Here is a 3,696-nt window from a genome sequence, read left to right on the forward strand (position 1 = left end):
GTCATTCAACTTTAATTCTGGGTAGCAGTGAACCTGCCAATGATTTCAGTCCAAGTATTGATTTGATGGGATCTGAGTCATAGACAGGTGACAGAGGGGACATGGGCTGAAGAGGGAGAATGAGGCAGGGTCCAGGGAGGGTGAACTTCCGGAGGTCAAAAATCCCAGAGGTGCCCCCAGCCAATCTGACCTGTAGTTTTTGGTTAATCCTTGTCAACTGCAAACATTTTACACTCATATCCCATTTTGAGAAACATTAAAATCTCATGCCCTTTTAACATTTCAGACATTTCTAAATAAATTATCTTTGACTAAAAACAACTCAAAGCAATGCCTAATAAAGAATATTTTTTCAACTGTAACCTTTCAAGTCTCTGATATATTGTTCTTCTCTTTCTCCTCCTACTCCGTAATCAGCTGGGAATCATTGTTCTACAGCAAACCTAAGAGGATATGTTACATATAAGGTCAGCCTGGGCCATGAGGGTCACTTTAAACAAGTTGTATTTGTACTAGAGCTTCCTTGGGTTCTCAGAACCATTGCAAGCCTTGGCAGGTCCCCATGCTAGGAATGATTCATTCTAAATGTCAGAGGTATCAGCATGAGGGAACATACCTGACCAGCCGAGATCTGTCTGCTTGAAAGATGCTCCTATCGTCTGATCTCAGAAGCTAAGCAGGGTCGGGCCTGATTAGTACTTGGATGGGAGACCACCTAGGAAGACCGGGTGCTGTAGGCATCAAAAAAAAAAAAGAAAGAAAGATGCTCCTACCTCTTCGTTCCATTGTTTCTCTAGTGTACCAGCTCATAAGAATCACAGTTGAGCTAGTGAAACACAGGGATTCCCAGGTCTCTCTCTGGAGATGCTGATTCAGGAGTTCTGGAGCTGGCAGCTGTATGTTTAGCAAGTGCACCAGGTGATTGTTATAACCAGGCAAGTTTGAGAAACACCATGAAGTCAGCTGGCTCTGCTGGTAGTGTGGCTAACACCCTAAGAGGAAAAAGGAGTGCCCAGCACAGAAGATACCCAGGCCTCTTTCAGGAATAGAGACTATGGTATTCACTCAGCTACTCGTTCCCTGAGACGGAACAAGTGGGCCGGTAGAGGCTTCCACAGTGTTGAGAGGAGAGGGGCGGACCTAGACCCAAAAGGCTCACCCGGATAGCCTCCTGCAGCCCAACTTTCCCTGAGGGGACTAGGTGGCCTGCAACTCAGCCATCAGAGCCACAGGGCTCTAATCTCCATCCAGCATCCAGAAGACACCTGAAAACCAAGATCCAAACAGCCAAGAGAAGAAAACTCTGCCCTGGTAAGTTGGTTCAGCCTTTCTCGTAAAGGAAGCGAGAGAGTTTTAGGCTATTTTGCTAAACCTTAGGAGCCACCTGAATGTTGTGAGCCTGGCTGTTTTTTTAAGACTGTTCAATTCTGGGGCCTGGTAGAATTCAAAGGAACATGCCTGGCGTTCTTAAGCAATTGATTAACTGTATTGCTAAAAGATAGAGGTTGGGGAGAGGGCAGGGGGGAATTATATAAAGAGAGAAAGAAAGAGAAAGCACGCCCAGAGAAAAGATGGGTGGTAGGAAAAGCATTTGTTTATTTCATGAACACCTCATTTTTGTGCAACATTGGAGAAAAAGTCTTGTTTCATATACATGAATGTTTACATAATGGAAGCTACTTTGCTACATTAGTGTAGATTTTTCCAGAGGCAGATCCTGAGACAGGATGTGAGTGCAAATAGTTTAACTGGGAAGTACAGGGAACACCTCTAGGGAAGTGGAGAAATGATACAGGCTGGGACAGCAGCCACCCAAGGGGACACTGTTAGCTCATTACCACAGAGGGTGACTAAAGCTTAACTCAGTGGGGAAACTCTGAGAGACTGTACTTGGCAAGGGAGCTGATGTATTTCTATATCGATATCTGACGGTTATTGGTGGCGTGCTGCTTCTGGCGGGGAGGGGGAGGGCGGTCTTAATTTCCTGGCATTTTTAGACCTCTGAGCAGGATCGCATTCAGGAAAGTGGCCTTTGGTTTCAGAAAAACCCTCAGTGCAGGTATGGACGCACAAAGGGGAGAGCTCCTAGGAACTTCTGGAAAAGAAGTTTCCTGGATTTTCAAAGGAGATGCCCTCTCTTCTTCCAGATGTTGCCTTATGTGGATGTAAAGGCTGTGCGTTCATAGCTTTCTTCCAGTTTCACCTTTTTAAGACTGAATCCAGCTTAAGTCACGTTTGTCTTCAACCCTCGTAGCTTCAAATAAGCACAAAGAGGCCAAGGATTTCCGTATCCTGGTGTCTCACAAACCCAAGGATAGAGGCAGGAGCTATGTCGAATGAATACATAAGCAGGTATTTTCATTCATTTCAAGCAGAGAGAAAGGACGAAGGATGAGGGCCGACGTTGGATTTGGATTCCGCTTCATGGGTGTCTAGAGGTGAGCACCACCACCTCACCCTTGCTGTCTTCATTCTCCTCTCTGCAGCTCACGGACTCCCTTTTCCAGCAGCACAGCAAAACCGCAGTGGTATTAATGAGTCTCCACCAGATGGCAGGCACTTAGCCTCTCGAAGAATCCTGACACGTTTACAGGACAGAGAGAAGTGACCTCAGCTATCATCTAAGGCAGAGTCCTCTTTCACAGAGAGGTTCTGACAACTCAAGGCCACATGTAACCATTTAGTGACAAATATGCCAGGTGATGGCTCTTGGTCCCATGTTGCTTACTCTATTCCATACTTGTATTGTAAGCTGAACTGGGCCCGTTTTCAAAAAAAGTTAACCTACCTTCCCACTGCCAGCAGAAGCTCCCCCAGAATTGCTTTTTTTCAAAGCTTGTTTTAAAATGATATTTTAAAGGTACACTTTTGAAATTTTTTTAAAAATGGAAAGGAAAAATCTGAGCAAATAGAACAATCCTGAGATTACATGTTTTTATGTTTTCAGAGTACTTCTGAGTGACTTGATTTTTTTCAGACCTCATTACTAAGAGGACTATCCCTCTGCTTACAGAACCAGAAACCACGCAGTGTGGATCTGTGTGCATGCTAAATTAGAGTGCCATCTGCTTGCAGGTCTCTGTAAAGGCCCACGATTAGGTTGAAATGACTGGTGTCAGAATGTCCTAGAAGTCAGCCGCATCTCACGCCAGTGCAGAGGCAAAGGGTTTAGGGTCAGATCAAGAACCATCCACTAAAGAATGTAATTTATTTAATCTTCCTTTCTGCTTCTGCTACCGGAGAGTGGGGATCCTCTCCTGGCGCGTCGTCCAGGTTCTTGATGTCTCGAACAAAGAATTGAGCAAGACACCGAAATACAGTAGAAAAGAAAAACTTTATTAAAAGGGAAAGTACACTTCCAGACATGGAAGCAGACCTGAGCAAGAGAAGCATGGCTCAAAAGGCCTAGTAACAAAGCCTTTGGGGTTTTTAATCCCTATTTGCTGCAAGTGGTTACTTTTCTTAGAGGAGTGGGCTTCCTTGATTGACAATTAAGATTGACAGGACTCAGTGATTCATCATTTTGTGCTTTCTGCATGTTGGTTCCCAGAATTCAGTCTGTTATAATGATATCAATGAACTTCTGGGCATATGCATTGTATTATAATGATGATATAATGAGGCTCAGGTGAGTTGAAGGTCATTGGGTCTTCATTGCGCAGGTGTGAGTGATTGGCTTAAACTAGTACCTAATTC

This window comes from Pteropus alecto, unplaced genomic scaffold (genome assembly GCF_000325575.1).
Source record: "Pteropus alecto unplaced genomic scaffold, ASM32557v1 scaffold20, whole genome shotgun sequence".
NCBI classification, from domain to species: domain Eukaryota; kingdom Metazoa; phylum Chordata; class Mammalia; order Chiroptera; family Pteropodidae; genus Pteropus; species Pteropus alecto.